Source organism: Engystomops pustulosus, chromosome 7, assembly GCF_040894005.1.
Source record: "Engystomops pustulosus chromosome 7, aEngPut4.maternal, whole genome shotgun sequence".
Taxonomy (NCBI): Eukaryota; Metazoa; Chordata; class Amphibia; order Anura; family Leptodactylidae; genus Engystomops; species Engystomops pustulosus.
Genome location: NC_092417.1, coordinates 140,618,772 through 140,639,079, shown reverse-complemented (window position 1 = coordinate 140,639,079; position 20,308 = coordinate 140,618,772). Strand labels below are relative to the sequence as shown.

Below are 20,308 nucleotides of genomic sequence, written 5' to 3'. Positions count from 1 at the left end.
TCTCATGAAGATGAAGGCCTCTTTGTCCTTTGCAGCCTTTAGCTGGTACTGATTCTAGATCCCCTGACTGGTCTACCTTAGGACTGTGTGAAAGACAAGTAAGATGTCAGACGTGAGCGAATAACTTTTTTTTGGTTTGCTTCAGAAGCTCAAAAGAGAAGAAAGAAAGGCACTGCTGAGATTCAAACTCAGGATCTCCTGTTTACTAGACAGGCGCTTTAACCAACTAAGCCACAGCACCTGGTGATGGCAAAGCTGGCACAGCTGTGCAGCTTAAAAAAAACGCCACTGCTATCGGATGTTTCCAATTCCTGCAACCTTTCATGACCTGATGGGGTGGCTCAAACCTTCATGGTTTTTCTTTTCAGGGCTGGAAAAAGGAATGTGAGCAGATACTAGGTAGACAACTGAGGTGTGTCCCTTTATCCGCAGTCGTTTTCCACTGCTTTCTTTAAGGGCCCACACGGTACTGGAGTTCTGTTCCATACTTGGCAGCAACTTGTAAAAGGATGAAGCTTTCAGTCATGACAATTAGAAAAGCAAAAACTTTTTGAAAAAGGCATCCACGCCGACAAATTTGCAGACGACAATAGCAGCTGGAACTTCGTGGAGAGCTAGAGGTTTGCGGTTCCATAGGTGATTGAGCCGCTTCTTAGCAGAGCAAGAATTGTTACCTGCTCTGCTTTCCATGCATAAGGCAGAATAGATGGATGGAAGACATGCCAGGGATGTCTGGAAATGGTTTGGCATCCCTTAGCATAGGTCCACCTTTCAAGGGTTTTCCATGCATCTTCTTGAGGCATTACTTACTGTAGGAGGCGAGGTATGACCCACTCAGCCCATGACCGATCAGCAAAACTCTGCAGGCACCGACTAGGCACACTTTGTTTGGGAGTTTGTCAAAGGGAACCACGGCGCTCACCAGGACGAGGTGGCCGAGTGGTTAAGGCGATGGACTGCTAATCCATTGTGCTCTGCATGCATGGGTTCGAATCCCATCCTCGTCGATTTCTTCTGCTTCGTCCAAGCTGAAATCTTTGTTTGCTAATCCTCTTTTTACTGGACAAGCAGTGATTGTCCCCTCCATGGTGGACTTTAACTGTGACCTCTCAAGACGGCTCTTATTAAAGCTAGGAAAGACGCATATTTGTTGTGTGGCATACAAGTTACGTGGCATATCAACGGGTTAAGTCCACTCTTTTTATTTTTCATGCTTGATGGCATCCTCGGCCTTCTCATGAAGATGAAGGCCTCTTTGTCCTTTGCAGCCTTTAGCTGGTACTGATTCTAGATCCCCTGACTGGTCTACCTTAGGACTGTGTGAAAGACAAGTAAGATGTCAGACGTGAGCGAATAACTTTTTTTTGGTTTGCTTCAGAAGCTCAAAAGAGAAGAAAGAAAGGCACTGCTGAGATTCAAACTCAGGATCTCCTGTTTACTAGACAGGCGCTTTAACCAACTAAGCCACAGCACCTTGTGATGGCAAAGCTGGCACAGCTGTGCAGCTTAAAAAAAACGCCACTGCTATCGGATGTTTCCAATTCCTGCAACCTTTCATGACCTGATGGGGTGGCTCAAACCTTCATGGTTTTTCTTTTCAGGGCTGGAAAAAGGAAGGTGAGCAGATACTAGGTAGACAACTGAGGTGTGTCCCTTTATCCGCAGTCGTTTTCCACTGCTTTCTTTAAGGGCCCACACGGTACTGGAGTTCTGTTCCATACTTGGCAGCAACTTGTAAAAGGATGAAGCTTTCAGTCATGACAATTAGAAAAGCAAAAACTTTTTGAAAAAGGCATCCACACCGACAAATTTGCAGACGACAATAGCAGCTGGAACTTCGTGGAGAGCTAGAGGTTTGCGGTTCCATAGGTGATTGAGCCGCTTCTTAGCAGAGCAAGAATTGTTACCTGCTCTGCTTTCCATGCATAAGGCAGAATAGATGGATGGAAGACATGCCAGGGAAGTCTGGAAATGGTTTGGCATCCCTTAGCATAGGTCCACCTTTCAAGGGTTTTCCATGCATCTTCTTGAGGCATTACTTACTGTAGGAGGCGAGGTATGACCCACTCAGCCCATGACCGATCAGCAAAACTCTGCAGGCACCGACTAGGCACACTTTGTTTGGGAGTTTGTCAAAGGGAACCACGGCGCTCACCAGGACGAGGTGGCCGAGTGGTTAAGGCGATGGACTGCTAATCCATTGTGCTCTGCATGCATGGGTTCGAATCCCATCCTCGTCGATTTCTTCTGCTTCGTCCAAGCTGAAATCTTTGTTTGCTAATCCTCTTTTTACTGGACAAGCAGTGATTGTCCCCTCCATGGTGGACTTTAACTGTGACCTCTCAAGACGGCTCTTATTAAAGCTAGGAAAGACGCATATTTGTTGTGTGGCATACAAGTTACGTGGCATATCAACGGGTTAAGTCCACTCTTTTTATTTTTCATGCTTGATGGCATCCTCGGCCTTCTCATGAAGATGAAGGCCTCTTTGTCCTTTGCAGCCTTTAGCTGGTACTGATTCTAGATCCCCTGACTGGTCTACCTTAGGACTGTGTGAAAGACAAGTAAGATGTCAGACGTGAGCGAATAACTTTTTTTTGGTTTGCTTCAGAAGCTCAAAAGAGAAGAAAGAAAGGCACTGCTGAGATTCAAACTCAGGATCTCCTGTTTACTAGACAGGCGCTTTAACCAACTAAGCCACAGCACCTTGTGATGGCAAAGCTGGCACAGCTGTGCAGCTTAAAAAAAACGCCACTGCTATCGGATGTTTCCAATTCCTGCAACCTTTCATGACCTGATGGGGTGGCTCAAACCTTCATGGTTTTTCTTTTCAGGGCTGGAAAAAGGAAGGTGAGCAGATACTAGGTAGACAACTGAGGTGTGTCCCTTTATCCGCAGTCGTTTTCCACTGCTTTCTTTAAGGGCCCACACGGTACTGGAGTTCTGTTCCATACTTGGCAGCAACTTGTAAAAGGATGAAGCTTTCAGTCATGACAATTAGAAAAGCAAAAACTTTTTGAAAAAGGCATCCACACCGACAAATTTGCAGACGACAATAGCAGCTGGAACTTCGTGGAGAGCTAGAGGTTTGCGGTTCCATAGGTGATTGAGCCGCTTCTTAGCAGAGCAAGAATTGTTACCTGCTCTGCTTTCCATGCATAAGGCAGAATAGATGGATGGAAGACATGCCAGGGATGTCTGGAAATGGTTTGGCATCCCTTAGCATAGGTCCACCTTTCAAGGGTTTTCCATGCATCTTCTTGAGGCATTACTTACTGTAGGAGGCGAGGTATGACCCACTCAGCCCATGACCGATCAGCAAAACTCTGCAGGCACCGACTAGGCACACTTTGTTTGGGAGTTTGTCAAAGGGAACCACGGCGCTCACCAGGACGAGGTGGCCGAGTGGTTAAGGCGATGGACTGCTAATCCATTGTGCTCTGCATGCATGGGTTCGAATCCCATCCTCGTCGATTTCTTCTGCTTCGTCCAAGCTGAAATCTTTGTTTGCTAATCCTCTTTTTACTGGACAAGCAGTGATTGTCCCCTCCATGGTGGACTTTAACTGTGACCTCTCAAGACGGCTCTTATTAAAGCTACGAAAGACGCATATTTGTTGTGTGGCATACAAGTTACGTGGCATATCAACGGGTTAAGTCCACTCTTTTTATTTTTCATGCTTGATGGCATCCTCGGCCTTCTCGGCCTTCTCATGAAGATGAAGGCCTCTTTGTCCTTTGCAGCCTTTAGCTGGTACTGATTCTAGATCCCCTGACTGGTCTACCTTAGGACTGTGTGAAAGACAAGTAAGATGTCAGACGTGAGCGAATAACTTTTTTTTGGTTTGCTTCAGAAGCTCAAAAGAGAAGAAAGAAAGGCACTGCTGAGATTCGAACTCAGGATCTCCTGTTTACTAGACAGGCGCTTTAACCAACTAAGCCACAGCGCCTTGTGATGGCAAAGCTGGCACAGCTGTGCAGCTTAAAAAAAACGCCACTGCTATCGGATGTTTCCAATTCCTGCAACCTTTCATGACCTGATGGGGTGGCTCAAACCTTCATGGTTTTTCTTTTCAGGGCTGGAAAAAGGAAGGTGAGCAGATACTAGGTAGACAACTGAGGTGTGTCCCTTTATCCGCAGTCATTTTCCACTGCTTTCTTTAAGGGCCCACACGGTACTGGAGTTCTGTTCCATACTTGGCAGCAACTTGTAAAAGGATGAAGCTTTCAGTCATGACAATTAGAAAAGCAAAAACTTTTTGAAAAAGGCATCCACACCGACAAATTTGCAGACGACAATAGCAGCTGGAACTTCGTGGAGAGCTAGAGGTTTGCGGTTCCATAGGTGATTGAGCCGCTTCTTAGCAGAGCAAGAATTGTTACCTGCTCTGCTTTCCATGCATAAGGCAGAATAGATGGATGGAAGACATGCCAGGGAAGTCTGGAAATGGTTTGGCATCCCTTAGCATAGGTCCACCTTTCAAGGGTTTTCCATGCATCTTCTTGAGGCATTACTTACTGTAGGAGGCGAGGTATGACCCACTCAGCCCATGACCGATCAGCAAAACTCTGCAGGCACCGACTAGGCACACTTTGTTTGGGAGTTTGTCAAAGGGAACCACGGCGCTCACCAGGACGAGGTGGCCGAGTGGTTAAGGCGATGGACTGCTAATCCATTGTGCTCTGCATGCATGGGTTCGAATCCCATCCTCGTCGATTTCTTCTGCTTCGTCCAAGCTGAAATCTTTGTTTGCTAATCCTCTTTTTACTGGACAAGCAGTGATTGTCCCCTCCATGGTGGACTTTAACTGTGACCTCTCAAGACGGCTCTTATTAAAGCTAGGAAAGACGCATATTTGTTGTGTGGCATACAAGTTACGTGGCATATCAACGGGTTAAGTCCACTCTTTTTATTTTTCATGCTTGATGGCATCCTCGGCCTTCTCATGAAGATGAAGGCCTCTTTGTCCTTTGCAGCCTTTAGCTGGTACTGATTCTAGATCCCCTGACTGGTCTACCTTAGGACTGTGTGAAAGACAAGTAAGATGTCAGACGTGAGCGAATAACTTTTTTTTGGTTTGCTTCAGAAGCTCAAAAGAGAAGAAAGAAAGGCACTGCTGAGATTCGAACTCAGGATCTCCTGTTTACTAGACAGGCGCTTTAACCAACTAAGCCACAGCGCCTTGTGATGGCAAAGCTGGCACAGCTGTGCAGCTTAAAAAAAACGCCACTGCTATCGGATGTTTCCAATTCCTGCAACCTTTCATGACCTGATGGGGTGGCTCAAACCTTCATGGTTTTTCTTTTCAGGGCTGGAAAAAGGAAGGTGAGCAGATACTAGGTAGACAACTGAGGTGTGTCCCTTTATCCGCAGTCGTTTTCCACTGCTTTCTTTAAGGGCCCACACGGTACTGGAGTTCTGTTCCATACTTGGCAGCAACTTGTAAAAGGATGAAGCTTTCAGTCATGACAATTAGAAAAGCAAAAACTTTTTGAAAAAGGCATCCACACCGACAAATTTGCAGACGACAATAGCAGCTGGAACTTCGTGGAGAGCTAGAGGTTTGCGGTTCCATAGGTGATTGAGCCGCTTCTTAGCAGAGCAAGAATTGTTACCTGCTCTGCTTTCCATGCATAAGGCAGAATAGATGGATGGAAGACATGCCAGGGATGTCTGGAAATGGTTTGGCATCCCTTAGCATAGGTCCACCTTTCAAGGGTTTTCCATGCATCTTCTTGAGGCATTACTTACTGTAGGAGGCGAGGTATGACCCACTCAGCCCATGACCGATCAGCAAAACTCTGCAGGCACCGACTAGGCACACTTTGTTTGGGAGTTTGTCAAAGGGAACCACGGCACTCACCAGGACGAGGTGGCCGAGTGGTTAAGGCGATGGACAGCTAATCCATTGTGCTCTGCATGCATGGGTTCGAATCCCATCCTTGTCGATTTCTTCTGCTTCGACCAAGCTGAAATCTTTGTTTGCTAATCCTCTTTTTACTGGACAAGCAGTGATTGTCCCCTCCATGGTGGACTTTAACTGTGACCTCTAAAGACGGCTCTTATTAAAGCTAGGAAAGACGCATATTTGTTGTGTGGCATACAAGTTACGTGGCATATCAACGGGTTAAGTCCACTCTTTTTATTTTTCATGCTTGATGGCATCCTCGGCCTTCTCGGCCTTCTCATGAAGATGAAGGCCTCTTTGTCCTTTGCAGCCTTTAGCTGGTACTGATTCTAGATCCCCTGACTGGTCTACCTTAGGACTGTGTGAAAGACAAGTAAGATGTCAGACGTGAGCGAATAACTTTTTTTTGGTTTGCTTCAGAAGCTCAAAAGAGAAGAAAGAAAGGCACTGCTGAGATTCAAACTCAGGATCTCCTGTTTACTAGACAGGCGCTTTAACCAACTAAGCCACAGCACCTGGTGATGGCAAAGCTGGCACAGCTGTGCAGCTTAAAAAAAACGCCACTGCTATCGGATGTTTCCAATTCCTGCAACCTTTCATGACCTGATGGGGTGGCTCAAACCTTCATGGTTTTTCTTTTCAGGGCTGGAAAAAGGAATGTGAGCAGATACTAGGTAGACAACTGAGGTGTGTCCCTTTATCCGCAGTCGTTTTCCACTGCTTTCTTTAAGGGCCCACACGGTACTGGAGTTCTGTTCCATACTTGGCAGCAACTTGTAAAAGGATGAAGCTTTCAGTCATGACAATTAGAAAAGCAAAAACTTTTTGAAAAAGGCATCCACGCCGACAAATTTGCAGACGACAATAGCAGCTGGAACTTCGTGGAGAGCTAGAGGTTTGCGGTTCCATAGGTGATTGAGCCGCTTCTTAGCAGAGCAAGAATTGTTACCTGCTCTGCTTTCCATGCATAAGGCAGAATAGATGGATGGAAGACATGCCAGGGATGTCTGGAAATGGTTTGGCATCCCTTAGCATAGGTCCACCTTTCAAGGGTTTTCCATGCATCTTCTTGAGGCATTACTTACTGTAGGAGGCGAGGTATGACCCACTCAGCCCATGACCGATCAGCAAAACTCTGCAGGCACCGACTAGGCACACTTTGTTTGGGAGTTTGTCAAAGGGAACCACGGCGCTCACCAGGACGAGGTGGCCGAGTGGTTAAGGCGATGGACTGCTAATCCATTGTGCTCTGCATGCATGGGTTCGAATCCCATCCTCGTCGATTTCTTCTGCTTCGTCCAAGCTGAAATCTTTGTTTGCTAATCCTCTTTTTACTGGACAAGCAGTGATTGTCCCCTCCATGGTGGACTTTAACTGTGACCTCTCAAGACGGCTCTTATTAAAGCTAGGAAAGACGCATATTTGTTGTGTGGCATACAAGTTACGTGGCATATCAACGGGTTAAGTCCACTCTTTTTATTTTTCATGCTTGATGGCATCCTCGGCCTTCTCGGCCTTCTCATGAAGATGAAGGCCTCTTTGTCCTTTGCAGCCTTTAGCTGGTACTGATTCTAGATCCCCTGACTGGTCTACCTTAGGACTGTGTGAAAGACAAGTAAGATGTCAGACGTGAGCGAATAACTTTTTTTTGGTTTGCTTCAGAAGCTCAAAAGAGAAGAAAGAAAGGCACTGCTGAGATTCAAACTCAGGATCTCCTGTTTACTAGACAGGCGCTTTAACCAACTAAGCCACAGCACCTTGTGATGGCAAAGCTGGCACAGCTGTGCAGCTTAAAAAAAACGCCACTGCTATCGGATGTTTCCAATTCCTGCAACCTTTCATGACCTGATGGGGTGGCTCAAACCTTCATGGTTTTTCTTTTCAGGGCTGGAAAAAGGAATGTGAGCAGATACTAGGTAGACAACTGAGGTGTGTCCCTTTATCCGCAGTCGTTTTCCACTGCTTTCTTTAAGGGCCCACACGGTACTGGAGTTCTGTTCCATACTTGGCAGCAACTTGTAAAAGGATGAAGCTTTCAGTCATGACAATTAGAAAAGCAAAAACTTTTTGAAAAAGGCATCCACGCCGACAAATTTGCAGACGACAATAGCAGCTGGAACTTCGTGGAGAGCTAGAGGTTTGCGGTTCCATAGGTGATTGAGCCGCTTCTTAGCAGAGCAAGAATTGTTACCTGCTCTGCTTTCCATGCATAAGGCAGAATAGATGGATGGAAGACATGCCAGGGATGTCTGGAAATGGTTTGGCATCCCTTAGCATAGGTCCACCTTTCAAGGGTTTTCCATGCATCTTCTTGAGGCATTACTTACTGTAGGAGGCGAGGTATGACCCACTCAGCCCATGACCGATCAGCAAAACTCTGCAGGCACCGACTAGGCACACTTTGTTTGGGAGTTTGTCAAAGGGAACCACGGCGCTCACCAGGACGAGGTGGCCGAGTGGTTAAGGCGATGGACTGCTAATCCATTGTGCTCTGCATGCATGGGTTCGAATCCCATCCTCGTCGATTTCTTCTGCTTCGTCCAAGCTGAAATCTTTGTTTGCTAATCCTCTTTTTACTGGACAAGCAGTGATTGTCCCCTCCATGGTGGACTTTAACTGTGACCTCTCAAGACGGCTCTTATTAAAGCTAGGAAAGACGCATATTTGTTGTGTGGCATACAAGTTACGTGGCATATCAACGGGTTAAGTCCACTCTTTTTATTTTTCATGCTTGATGGCATCCTCGGCCTTCTCATGAAGATGAAGGCCTCTTTGTCCTTTGCAGCCTTTAGCTGGTACTGATTCTAGATCCCCTGACTGGTCTACCTTAGGACTGTGTGAAAGACAAGTAAGATGTCAGACGTGAGCGAATAACTTTTTTTTGGTTTGCTTCAGAAGCTCAAAAGAGAAGAAAGAAAGGCACTGCTGAGATTCAAACTCAGGATCTCCTGTTTACTAGACAGGCGCTTTAACCAACTAAGCCACAGCACCTTGTGATGGCAAAGCTGGCACAGCTGTGCAGCTTAAAAAAAACGCCACTGCTATCGGATGTTTCCAATTCCTGCAACCTTTCATGACCTGATGGGGTGGCTCAAACCTTCATGGTTTTTCTTTTCAGGGCTGGAAAAAGGAAGGTGAGCAGATACTAGGTAGACAACTGAGGTGTGTCCCTTTATCCGCAGTCGTTTTCCACTGCTTTCTTTAAGGGCCCACACGGTACTGGAGTTCTGTTCCATACTTGGCAGCAACTTGTAAAAGGATGAAGCTTTCAGTCATGACAATTAGAAAAGCAAAAACTTTTTGAAAAAGGCATCCACACCGACAAATTTGCAGACGACAATAGCAGCTGGAACTTCGTGGAGAGCTAGAGGTTTGCGGTTCCATAGGTGATTGAGCCGCTTCTTAGCAGAGCAAGAATTGTTACCTGCTCTGCTTTCCATGCATAAGGCAGAATAGATGGATGGAAGACATGCCAGGGATGTCTGGAAATGGTTTGGCATCCCTTAGCATAGGTCCACCTTTCAAGGGTTTTCCATGCATCTTCTTGAGGCATTACTTACTGTAGGAGGCGAGGTATGACCCACTCAGCCCATGACCGATCAGCAAAACTCTGCAGGCACCGACTAGGCACACTTTGTTTGGGAGTTTGTCAAAGGGAACCACGGCGCTCACCAGGACGAGGTGGCCGAGTGGTTAAGGCGATGGACTGCTAATCCATTGTGCTCTGCATGCATGGGTTCGAATCCCATCCTCGTCGATTTCTTCTGCTTCGTCCAAGCTGAAATCTTTGTTTGCTAATCCTCTTTTTACTGGACAAGCAGTGATTGTCCCCTCCATGGTGGACTTTAACTGTGACCTCTCAAGACGGCTCTTATTAAAGCTACGAAAGACGCATATTTGTTGTGTGGCATACAAGTTACGTGGCATATCAACGGGTTAAGTCCACTCTTTTTATTTTTCATGCTTGATGGCATGCTCGGCCTTCTCGGCCTTCTCATGAAGATGAAGGCCTCTTTGTCCTTTGCAGCCTTTAGCTGGTACTGATTCTAGATCCCCTGACTGGTCTACCTTAGGACTGTGTGAAAGACAAGTAAGATGTCAGACGTGAGCGAATAACTTTTTTTTGGTTTGCTTCAGAAGCTCAAAAGAGAAGAAAGAAAGGCACTGCTGAGATTCGAACTCAGGATCTCCTGTTTACTAGACAGGCGCTTTAACCAACTAAGCCACAGCGCCTTGTGATGGCAAAGCTGGCACAGCTGTGCAGCTTAAAAAAAACGCCACTGCTATCGGATGTTTCCAATTCCTGCAACCTTTCATGACCTGATGGGGTGGCTCAAACCTTCATGGTTTTTCTTTTCAGGGCTGGAAAAAGGAAGGTGAGCAGATACTAGGTAGACAACTGAGGTGTGTCCCTTTATCCGCAGTCATTTTCCACTGCTTTCTTTAAGGGCCCACACGGTACTGGAGTTCTGTTCCATACTTGGCAGCAACTTGTAAAAGGATGAAGCTTTCAGTCATGACAATTAGAAAAGCAAAAACTTTTTGAAAAAGGCATCCACACCGACAAATTTGCAGACGACAATAGCAGCTGGAACTTCGTGGAGAGCTAGAGGTTTGCGGTTCCATAGGTGATTGAGCCGCTTCTTAGCAGAGCAAGAATTGTTACCTGCTCTGCTTTCCATGCATAAGGCAGAATAGATGGATGGAAGACATGCCAGGGAAGTCTGGAAATGGTTTGGCATCCCTTAGCATAGGTCCACCTTTCAAGGGTTTTCCATGCATCTTCTTGAGGCATTACTTACTGTAGGAGGCGAGGTATGACCCACTCAGCCCATGACCGATCAGCAAAACTCTGCAGGCACCGACTAGGCACACTTTGTTTGGGAGTTTGTCAAAGGGAACCACGGCGCTCACCAGGACGAGGTGGCCGAGTGGTTAAGGCGATGGACTGCTAATCCATTGTGCTCTGCATGCATGGGTTCGAATCCCATCCTCGTCGATTTCTTCTGCTTCGTCCAAGCTGAAATCTTTGTTTGCTAATCCTCTTTTTACTGGACAAGCAGTGATTGTCCCCTCCATGGTGGACTTTAACTGTGACCTCTCAAGACGGCTCTTATTAAAGCTAGGAAAGACGCATATTTGTTGTGTGGCATACAAGTTACGTGGCATATCAACGGGTTAAGTCCACTCTTTTTATTTTTCATGCTTGATGGCATCCTCGGCCTTCTCATGAAGATGAAGGCCTCTTTGTCCTTTGCAGCCTTTAGCTGGTACTGATTCTAGATCCCCTGACTGGTCTACCTTAGGACTGTGTGAAAGACAAGTAAGATGTCAGACGTGAGCGAATAACTTTTTTTTGGTTTGCTTCAGAAGCTCAAAAGAGAAGAAAGAAAGGCACTGCTGAGATTCGAACTCAGGATCTCCTGTTTACTAGACAGGCGCTTTAACCAACTAAGCCACAGCGCCTTGTGATGGCAAAGCTGGCACAGCTGTGCAGCTTAAAAAAAACGCCACTGCTATCGGATGTTTCCAATTCCTGCAACCTTTCATGACCTGATGGGGTGGCTCAAACCTTCATGGTTTTTCTTTTCAGGGCTGGAAAAAGGAAGGTGAGCAGATACTAGGTAGAAAACTGAGGTGTGTCCCTTTATCCGCAGTCGTTTTCCACTGCTTTCTTTAAGGGCCCACACGGTACTGGAGTTCTGTTCCATACTTGGCAGCAACTTGTAAAAGGATGAAGCTTTCAGTCATGACAATTAGAAAAGCAAAAACTTTTTGAAAAAGGCATCCACACCGACAAATTTGCAGACGACAATAGCAGCTGGAACTTCGTGGAGAGCTAGAGGTTTGCGGTTCCATAGGTGATTGAGCCGCTTCTTAGCAGAGCAAGAATTGTTACCTGCTCTGCTTTCCATGCATAAGGCAGAATAGATGGATGGAAGACATGCCAGGGAAGTCTGGAAATGGTTTGGCATCCCTTAGCATAGGTCCACCTTTCAAGGGTTTTCCATGCATCTTCTTGAGGCATTACTTACTGTAGGAGGCGAGGTATGACCCACTCAGCCCATGACCGATCAGCAAAACTCTGCAGGCACCGACTAGGCACACTTTGTTTGGGAGTTTGTCAAAGGGAACCACGGCGCTCACCAGGACGAGGTGGCCGAGTGGTTAAGGCGATGGACTGCTAATCCATTGTGCTCTGCATGCATGGGTTCGAATCCCATCCTCGTCGATTTCTTCTGCTTCGTCCAAGCTGAAATCTTTGTTTGCTAATCCTCTTTTTACTGGACAAGCAGTGATTGTCCCCTCCATGGTGGACTTTAACTGTGACCTCTCAAGACGGCTCTTATTAAAGCTAGGAAAGACGCATATTTGTTGTGTGGCATACAAGTTACGTGGCATATCAACGGGTTAAGTCCACTCTTTTTATTTTTCATGCTTGATGGCATCCTCGGCCTTCTCGGCCTTCTCATGAAGATGAAGGCCTCTTTGTCCTTTGCAGCCTTTAGCTGGTACTGATTCTAGATCCCCTGACTGGTCTACCTTAGGACTGTGTGAAAGACAAGTAAGATGTCAGACGTGAGCGAATAACTTTTTTTTGGTTTGCTTCAGAAGCTCAAAAGAGAAGAAAGAAAGGCACTGCTGAGATTCAAACTCAGGATCTCCTGTTTACTAGACAGGCGCTTTAACCAACTAAGCCACAGCACCTTGTGATGGCAAAGCTGGCACAGCTGTGCAGCTTAAAAAAAACGCCACTGCTATCGGATGTTTCCAATTCCTGCAACCTTTCATGACCTGATGGGGTGGCTCAAACCTTCATGGTTTTTCTTTTCAGGGCTGGAAAAAGGAATGTGAGCAGATACTAGGTAGACAACTGAGGTGTGTCCCTTTATCCGCAGTCGTTTTCCACTGCTTTCTTTAAGGGCCCACACGGTACTGGAGTTCTGTTCCATACTTGGCAGCAACTTATAAAAGGATGAAGCTTTCAGTCATGACAATTAGAAAAGCAAAAACTTTTTGAAAAAGGCATCCACGCCGACAAATTTGCAGACGACAATAGCAGCTGGAACTTCGTGGAGAGCTAGAGGTTTGCGGTTCCATAGGTGATTGAGCCGCTTCTTAGCAGAGCAAGAATTGTTACCTGCTCTGCTTTCCATGCATAAGGCAGAATAGATGGATGGAAGACATGCCAGGGATGTCTGGAAATGGTTTGGCATCCCTTAGCATAGGTCCACCTTTCAAGGGTTTTCCATGCATCTTCTTGAGGCATTACTTACTGTAGGAGGCGAGGTATGACCCACTCAGCCCATGACCGATCAGCAAAACTCTGCAGGCACCGACTAGGCACACTTTGTTTGGGAGTTTGTCAAAGGGAACCACGGCGCTCACCAGGACGAGGTGGCCGAGTGGTTAAGGCGATGGACTGCTAATCCATTGTGCTCTGCATGCATGGGTTCGAATCCCATCCTCGTCGATTTCTTCTGCTTCGTCCAAGCTGAAATCTTTGTTTGCTAATCCTCTTTTTACTGGACAAGCAGTGATTGTCCCCTCCATGGTGGACTTTAACTGTGACCTCTCAAGACGGCTCTTATTAAAGCTAGGAAAGACGCATATTTGTTGTGTGGCATACAAGTTACGTGGCATATCAACGGGTTAAGTCCACTCTTTTTATTTTTCATGCTTGATGGCATCCTCGGCCTTCTCATGAAGATGAAGGCCTCTTTGTCCTTTGCAGCCTTTAGCTGGTACTGATTCTAGATCCCCTGACTGGTCTACCTTAGGACTGTGTGAAAGACAAGTAAGATGTCAGACGTGAGCGAATAACTTTTTTTTGGTTTGCTTCAGAAGCTCAAAAGAGAGGCACTGCTGAGATTCGAACTCAGGATCTCCTGTTTACTAGACAGGTGCTTTAACCAACTAAGCCACAGCGCCTTGTGATGGCAAAGCTGGCACAGCTGTGCAGCTTAAAAAAAACGCCACTGCTATCGGATGTTTCCAATTCCTGCAACCTTTCATGACCTGATGGGGTGGCTCAAACCTTCATGGTTTTTCTTTTCAGGGCTGGAAAAAGGAAGGTGAGCAGATACTAGGTAGACAACTGAGGTGTGTCCCTTTATCCGCAGTCGTTTTCCACTGCTTTCTTTAAGGGCCCACACGGTACTGGAGTTCTGTTCCATACTTGGCAGCAACTTGTAAAAGGATGAAGCTTTCAGTCATGACAATTAGAAAAGCAAAAACTTTTTGAAAAAGGCATCCACACCGACAAATTTGCAGACGACAATAGCAGCTGGAACTTCGTGGAGAGCTAGAGGTTTGCGGTTCCATAGGTGATTGAGCCGCTTCTTAGCAGAGCAAGAATTGTTACCTGCTCTGCTTTCCATGCATAAGGCAGAATAGATGGATGGAAGACATGCCAGGGATGTCTGGAAATGGTTTGGCATCCCTTAGCATAGGTCCACCTTTCAAGGGTTTTCCATGCATCTTCTTGAGGCATTACTTACTGTAGGAGGCGAGGTATGACCCACTCAGCCCATGACCGATCAGCAAAACTCTGCAGGCACCGACTAGGCACACTTTGTTTGGGAGTTTGTCAAAGGGAACCACGGCGCTCACCAGGACGAGGTGGCCGAGTGGTTAAGGCGATGGACTGCTAATCCATTGTGCTCTGCATGCATGGGTTCGAATCCCATCCTCGTCGATTTCTTCTGCTTCGTCCAAGCTGAAATCTTTGTTTGCTAATCCTCTTTTTACTGGACAAGCAGTGATTGTCCCCTCCATGGTGGACTTTAACTGTGACCTCTCAAGACGGCTCTTATTAAAGCTAGGAAAGACGCATATTTGTTGTGTGGCATACAAGTTACGTGGCATATCAACGGGTTAAGTCCACTCTTTTTATTTTTCATGCTTGATGGCATCCTCGGCCTTCTCATGAAGATGAAGGCCTCTTTGTCCTTTGCAGCCTTTAGCTGGTACTGATTCTAGATCCCCTGACTGGTCTACCTTAGGACTGTGTGAAAGACAAGTAAGATGTCAGACGTGAGCGAATAACTTTTTTTTGGTTTGCTTCAGAAGCTCAAAAGTGAAGAAAGAAAGGCACTGCTGAGATTCGAACTCAGGATCTCCTGTTTACTAGACAGGTGCTTTAACCAACTAAGCCACAGCGCCTTGTGATGGCAAAGCTGGCACAGCTGTGCAGCTTAAAAAAAACGCCACTGCTATCGGATGTTTCCAATTCCTGCAACCTTTCATGACCTGATGGGGTGGCTCAAACCTTCATGGTTTTTCTTTTCAGGGCTGGAAAAAGGAAGGTGAGCAGATACTAGGTAGACAACTGAGGTGTGTCCCTTTATCCGCAGTCGTTTTCCACTGCTTTCTTTAAGGGCCCACACGGTACTGGAGTTCTGTTCCATACTTGGCAGCAACTTGTAAAAGGATGAAGCTTTCAGTCATGACAATTAGAAAAGCAAAAACTTTTTGAAAAAGGCATCCACACCGACAAATTTGCAGACGACAATAGCAGCTGGAACTTCGTGGAGAGCTAGAGGTTTGCGGTTCCATAGGTGATTGAGCCGCTTCTTAGCAGAGCAAGAATTGTTACCTGCTCTGCTTTCCATGCATAAGGCAGAATAGATGGATGGAAGACATGGCAGGGATGTCTGGAAATGGTTTGGCATCCCTTAGCATAGGTCCACCTTTCAAGGGTTTTCCATGCATCTTCTTGAGGCATTACTTACTGTAGGAGGCGAGGTATGACCCACTCAGCCCATGACCGATCAGCAAAACTCTGCAGGCACCGACTAGGCACACTTTGTTTGGGAGTTTGTCAAAGGGAACCACGGCGCTCACCAGGACGAGGTGGCCGAGTGGTTAAGGCGATGGACTGCTAATCCATTGTGCTCTGCATGCATGGGTTCGAATCCCATCCTCGTCGATTTCTTCTGCTTCGTCCAAGCTGAAATCTTTGTTTGCTAATCCTCTTTTTACTGGACAAGCAGTGATTGTCCCCTCCATGGTGGACTTTAACTGTGACCTCTCAAGACGGCTCTTATTAAAGCTAGGAAAGACGCATATTTGTTGTGTGGCATACAAGTTACGTGGCATATCAACGGGTTAAGTCCACTCTTTTTATTTTTCATGCTTGATGGCATCCTCGGCCTTCTCATGAAGATGAAGGCCTCTTTGTCCTTTGCAGCCTTTAGCTGGTACTGATTCTAGATCCCCTGACTGGTCTACCTTAGGACTGTGTGAAAGACAAGTAAGATGTCAGACGTGAGCGAATAACTTTTTTTTGGTTTGCTTCAGAAGCTCAAAAGAGAAGAAAGAAAGGCACTGCTGAGATTCAAACTCAGGATCTCCTGTTTACTAGACAGGCGCTTTAACCAACTAAGCCACAGCGCCTTGTGATGGCAAAGCTGGCACAGCTGTGCAGCTTAAAAAAAACGCCACTGCTATCGGATGTTTCCAATTCCTGCAACCTTTCATGACCTGATGGGGTGGCTCAAACCTTCATGGTTTTTCTTTTCAGGGCTGGAAAAAGGAAGGTGAGCAGATACTAGGTAGACAACTGAGGTGTGTCCCTTTATCCGCAGTCGTTTTCCACTGCTTTCTTTAAGGGCCCACACGGTACTGGAGTTCTGTTCCATACTTGGCAGCAACTTGTAAAAGGATGAAGCTTTCAGTCATGACAATTAGAAAAGCAAAAACTTTTTGAAAAAGGCATCCACACCGACAAATTTGCAGACGACAATAGCAGCTGGAACTTCGTGGAGAGCTAGAGGTTTGCGGTTCCATAGGTGATTGAGCCGCTTCTTAGCAGAGCAAGAATTGTTACCTGCTCTGCTTTCCATGCATAAGGCAGAATAGATGGATGGAAGACATGCCAGGGATGTCTGGAAATGGTTTGGCATCCCTTAGCATAGGTCCACCTTTCAAGGGTTTTCCATGCATCTTCTTGAGGCATTACTTACTGTAGGAGGCGAGGTATGACCCACTCAGCCCATGACCGATCAGCAAAACTCTGCAGGCACCGACTAGGCACACTTTGTTTGGGAGTTTGTCAAAGGGAACCACGGCGCTCACCAGGACGAGGTGGCCGAGTGGTTAAGGCGATGGACTGCTAATCCATTGTGCTCTGCATGCATGGGTTCGAATCCCATCCTCGTCGATTTCTTCTGCTTCGTCCAAGCTGAAATCTTTGTTTGCTAATCCTCTTTTTACTGGACAAGCAGTGATTGTCCCCTCCATGGTGGACTTTAACTGTGACCTCTCAAGACGGCTCTTATTAAAGCTAGGAAAGACGCATATTTGTTGTGCGGCATACAAGTTACGTGGCATATCAACGGGTTAAGTCCACTCTTTTTATTTTTCATGCTTGATGGCATCCTCGGCCTTCTCATGAAGATGAAGGCCTCTTTGTCCTTTGCAGCCTTTAGCTGGTACTGATTCTAGATCCCCTGACTGGTCTACCTTAGGACTGTGTGAAAGACAAGTAAGATGTCAGACGTGAGCGAATAACTTTTTTTTGGTTTGCTTCAGAAGCTCAAAAGAGAAGAAAGAAAGGCACTGCTGAGATTCAAACTCAGGATCTCCTGTTTACTAGACAGGCGCTTTAACCAACTAAGCCACAGCGCCTTGTGATGGCAAAGCTGGCACAGCTGTGCAGCTTAAAAAAAACGCCACTGCTATCGGATGTTTCCAATTCCTGCAACCTTTCATGACCTGATGGGGTGGCTCAAACCTTCATGGTTTTTCTTTTCAGGGCTGGAAAAAGGAAGGTGAGCAGATACTAGGTAGACAACTGAGGTGTGTCCCTTTATCCGCAGTCGTTTTCCACTGCTTTCTTTAAGGGCCCACACGGTACTGGAGTTCTGTTCCATACTTGGCAGCAACTTGTAAAAGGATGAAGCTTTCAGTCATGACAATTAGAAAAGCAAAAACTTTTTGAAAAAGGCATCCACACCAACAAATTTGCAGACGACAATAGCAGCTGGAACTTCGTGGAGAGCTAGAGGTTTGCGGTTCCATAGGTGATTGAGCCGCTTCTTAGCAGAGCAAGAATTGTTACCTGCTCTGCTTTCCATGCATAAGGCAGAATAGATGGATGGAAGACATGCCAGGGATGTCTGGAAATGGTTTGGCATCCCTTAGCATAGGTCCACCTTTCAAGGGTTTTCCATGCATCTTCTTGAGGCATTACTTACTGTAGGAGGCGAGGTATGACCCACTCAGCCCATGACCGATCAGCAAAACTCTGCAGGCACCGACTAGGCACACTTTGTTTGGGAGTTTGTCAAAGGGAACCACGGCGCTCACCAGGACGAGGTGGCCGAGTGGTTAAGGCGATGGACTGCTAATCCATTGTGCTCTGCATGCATGGGTTCGAATCCCATCCTCGTCGATTTCTTCTGCTTCGTCCAAGCTGAAATCTTTGTTTGCTAATCCTCTTTTTACTGGACAAGCAGTGATTGTCCCCTCCATGGTGGACTTTAACTGTGACCTCTCAAGACGGCTCTTATTAAAGCTAGGAAAGACGCATATTTGTTGTGTGGCATACAAGTTACGTGGCATATCAACGGGTTAAGTCCACTCTTTTTATTTTTCATGCTTGATGGCATCCTCGGCCTTCTCATGAAGATGAAGGCCTCTTTGTCCTTTGCAGCCTTTAGCTGGTACTGATTCTAGATCCCCTGACTGGTCTACCTTAGGACTGTGTGAAAGACAAGTAAGATGTCAGACGTGAGCGAATAACTTTTTTTTGGTTTGCTTCAGAAGCTAAAAAAAAGAGAAGAAAGAGGGGCGTGGCTAGGCAGCCGGAGTGAATGGTCGCACACTAGCTGAGCTCCGCTCCGAGAACAGGGCCCAAAGCGACTAACAAAGCACAAAAGTTGACGATCCTAGCAGGGGAAGAGGTGGAATACCTACCATGGTGACCAAAAGGAAAAAGCAAGGGGCGAAACCACGAAAACTTACGGAGTTCTTTGGCGCCGCAGACCGGGACCCTATCCAACATGGCGATGGGACATGTGCGCAGATGGTAACAGCATCTCAACCTCCTCCGGAGTCGCAAAGTCAGAGTCCCGCGGAATTGCGGAGAACGAGCTCAGCCCCGTCGCTGCCCCGACTGGCTGGAGCAGCGGAGATAGCGGAGACCGACGGGTATACCATAGGCGCAGGAGAAGCCATAGCAGACCATTTCCCGCCATTGACCTCCTCCCGCTCATCACCACGCTCGGCGCCATCTTCACAAAGTGGAAGTCCCGCAAAACAGAAACCGCGACTCTGGTCGGATAGTGGCAGTGAGAACTCCCCAGAACAAAGCCCAAAGAAAAACGAGGCAGAAGGTGAGAACTCTGATATCTTTGACAATTTACCAGCCTCAGATGCAAGTATAACCGAGGCCTCTATGAGGGGCATGTTATTGATATTAAGACGCACATTTAAAGACGATGTGGCACAGCTCGTAAGACCATTACAGGAATCTGTAACACACCTAGGCAGCAGAGTAGACCACATTGAAAATAAAATGGGGGATGTTGTGTCTTCCCACAACGAGTTAATAGACGCACACTATGAGCTAGAAGATGAGATGACACAGTTGAGAGCAAAAGTGGCGGATCTAGAGGATAGATCTCGGAGAAACAACATTAAGCTGCGAGGTATACCAGAGTCTATCTCCCCCAAAGATTTAATGCAGTACCTACATCAACTAATGAAAATCCTTCTTCCAGACATAACAGCACAAGAGATGGCAGTAGATAGAATACACAGGGTACCGAGACCAAGCCACCTGCCGGAAAATATCCCGAGGGATGTCCTTGCCAGGATCCATTTTTACCAAACAAAGGATCGCATAATGCTAGCTGCAAGGAAGATAGCCCAGCTACCAGCCCCATATCACAATCTGGCGATATATGCTGACCTATCAGCTGCAACCCTACAACATCGCAGGTCATTACTCCCGATAACAAAAGCTCTACGTGATAAGCAACTCGCCTACAAATGGGGGTTCCCTACACGTCTCATCATCTCCAGAGATAATAAAACCTACATCATACACAATCTGGAAGAAGGCAAAGCTCTCCTGAGTCGTTGGAATGTGCAAGTGGTAGCAGATCCTCCAAAAGAGAAGCAGAAGCCACCGCTGGAAGCAGAATGGCAGCAGAGGAAGAAGAGGGATCGCAGATGAATGGATTGTTTGCCCTGGAGGATGGAGAATCCTCTCTTTCACTGGAACCGGCCTCTACATGACTGGTACCCTGATCCCGCACCATTGGGTGCGCGTTATATCCTTTTCTAGAGTGCATAGTGCTCTTTTGATTTTTGTTACTGTTTACTCACTTGGTTTTTGGGATGTGTATGTTCAAAACAGGGGGGCAGGGGGAGGGGGGAACCTCTTAAGAA

General features: G+C 46.6%; 20 non-coding genes across 20 annotated transcripts; 14 read left to right on the top strand and 6 right to left on the bottom strand.

The window, feature by feature from the left end:
• The first annotated feature begins 925 nt into the window (after positions 1-925).
• TRNAS-GCU (transfer RNA serine (anticodon GCU)) lies at positions 926-1,007 on the top strand. Its single transcript has one exon. It is a non-coding gene; the product is annotated as a tRNA-Ser (tRNA).
• Positions 1,008-2,158: 1,151 nt separating this feature from the next.
• TRNAS-GCU (transfer RNA serine (anticodon GCU)) lies at positions 2,159-2,240 on the top strand. The gene has a single exon. It is a non-coding gene; the product is annotated as a tRNA-Ser (tRNA).
• A 1,151-nt stretch (positions 2,241-3,391) lies between these two features.
• Positions 3,392-3,473, top strand: TRNAS-GCU (transfer RNA serine (anticodon GCU)). The gene has a single exon. It is a non-coding gene; the product is annotated as a tRNA-Ser (tRNA).
• Positions 3,474-3,875: 402 nt separating this feature from the next.
• TRNAT-AGU (transfer RNA threonine (anticodon AGU)) lies at positions 3,876-3,949 on the bottom strand. The gene has a single exon. It is a non-coding gene; the product is annotated as a tRNA-Thr (tRNA).
• Positions 3,950-4,633: 684 nt separating this feature from the next.
• On the top strand, positions 4,634-4,715 carry TRNAS-GCU (transfer RNA serine (anticodon GCU)). The gene has a single exon. It is a non-coding gene; the product is annotated as a tRNA-Ser (tRNA).
• A 393-nt stretch (positions 4,716-5,108) lies between these two features.
• On the bottom strand, positions 5,109-5,182 carry TRNAT-AGU (transfer RNA threonine (anticodon AGU)). The gene has a single exon. It is a non-coding gene; the product is annotated as a tRNA-Thr (tRNA).
• A 1,926-nt stretch (positions 5,183-7,108) lies between these two features.
• TRNAS-GCU (transfer RNA serine (anticodon GCU)) lies at positions 7,109-7,190 on the top strand. Its single transcript has one exon. It is a non-coding gene; the product is annotated as a tRNA-Ser (tRNA).
• A 1,160-nt stretch (positions 7,191-8,350) lies between these two features.
• Positions 8,351-8,432, top strand: TRNAS-GCU (transfer RNA serine (anticodon GCU)). Its single transcript has one exon. It is a non-coding gene; the product is annotated as a tRNA-Ser (tRNA).
• A 1,151-nt stretch (positions 8,433-9,583) lies between these two features.
• TRNAS-GCU (transfer RNA serine (anticodon GCU)) lies at positions 9,584-9,665 on the top strand. Its single transcript has one exon. It is a non-coding gene; the product is annotated as a tRNA-Ser (tRNA).
• Positions 9,666-10,067: 402 nt separating this feature from the next.
• Positions 10,068-10,141, bottom strand: TRNAT-AGU (transfer RNA threonine (anticodon AGU)). The gene has a single exon. It is a non-coding gene; the product is annotated as a tRNA-Thr (tRNA).
• Positions 10,142-10,825: 684 nt separating this feature from the next.
• TRNAS-GCU (transfer RNA serine (anticodon GCU)) lies at positions 10,826-10,907 on the top strand. Its single transcript has one exon. It is a non-coding gene; the product is annotated as a tRNA-Ser (tRNA).
• A 393-nt stretch (positions 10,908-11,300) lies between these two features.
• Positions 11,301-11,374, bottom strand: TRNAT-AGU (transfer RNA threonine (anticodon AGU)). Its single transcript has one exon. It is a non-coding gene; the product is annotated as a tRNA-Thr (tRNA).
• A 684-nt stretch (positions 11,375-12,058) lies between these two features.
• Positions 12,059-12,140, top strand: TRNAS-GCU (transfer RNA serine (anticodon GCU)). Its single transcript has one exon. It is a non-coding gene; the product is annotated as a tRNA-Ser (tRNA).
• Positions 12,141-13,300: 1,160 nt separating this feature from the next.
• On the top strand, positions 13,301-13,382 carry TRNAS-GCU (transfer RNA serine (anticodon GCU)). The gene has a single exon. It is a non-coding gene; the product is annotated as a tRNA-Ser (tRNA).
• Positions 13,383-13,766: 384 nt separating this feature from the next.
• TRNAT-AGU (transfer RNA threonine (anticodon AGU)) lies at positions 13,767-13,840 on the bottom strand. The gene has a single exon. It is a non-coding gene; the product is annotated as a tRNA-Thr (tRNA).
• A 684-nt stretch (positions 13,841-14,524) lies between these two features.
• On the top strand, positions 14,525-14,606 carry TRNAS-GCU (transfer RNA serine (anticodon GCU)). The gene has a single exon. It is a non-coding gene; the product is annotated as a tRNA-Ser (tRNA).
• Positions 14,607-14,999: 393 nt separating this feature from the next.
• TRNAT-AGU (transfer RNA threonine (anticodon AGU)) lies at positions 15,000-15,073 on the bottom strand. Its single transcript has one exon. It is a non-coding gene; the product is annotated as a tRNA-Thr (tRNA).
• Positions 15,074-15,757: 684 nt separating this feature from the next.
• On the top strand, positions 15,758-15,839 carry TRNAS-GCU (transfer RNA serine (anticodon GCU)). The gene has a single exon. It is a non-coding gene; the product is annotated as a tRNA-Ser (tRNA).
• A 1,151-nt stretch (positions 15,840-16,990) lies between these two features.
• TRNAS-GCU (transfer RNA serine (anticodon GCU)) lies at positions 16,991-17,072 on the top strand. Its single transcript has one exon. It is a non-coding gene; the product is annotated as a tRNA-Ser (tRNA).
• A 1,151-nt stretch (positions 17,073-18,223) lies between these two features.
• On the top strand, positions 18,224-18,305 carry TRNAS-GCU (transfer RNA serine (anticodon GCU)). Its single transcript has one exon. It is a non-coding gene; the product is annotated as a tRNA-Ser (tRNA).
• Positions 18,306-20,308: the final 2,003 nt, after the last annotated feature.